Raw genomic sequence first — 371 nt, forward strand, 5'->3', positions numbered from 1 at the left:
TTTTATGATGTGTGAAACTTGAGGTCCTTTTTTTCTTTTGCTTATGGCTGACCAATGACTCCAACAATCATTTGTTGGAAAAGCTGTATTTCCTTATTGAATTGCTCTTTCATCTTTGTCAGAAATTAGTTAGGCATGTTCATGTGGGTCTGTATCTGGTTCTCTATTCTGTTCCATTAATCTATGTGTCTGTCACTCTGCCAATATTATGCAATCTTGATTATTGCAGTTACACTGTTAGTCTTGATACCGGTTAGACTTTATCATTCTTTTTCAAAATTGTTTTAGCTATTCCAGACAGAAGAGGAGGAGGAGTTGGGCAAGGAGGAGGTGGAGGAGGTGGGGAGGTGGAGGAGGAGGAGGAGGAGGAG

Source organism: Galeopterus variegatus, unplaced genomic scaffold, assembly GCF_000696425.1.
Source record: "Galeopterus variegatus unplaced genomic scaffold, G_variegatus-3.0.2 Scaffold14836, whole genome shotgun sequence".
In the NCBI taxonomy this organism is placed as follows: Eukaryota; Metazoa; Chordata; class Mammalia; order Dermoptera; family Cynocephalidae; genus Galeopterus; species Galeopterus variegatus.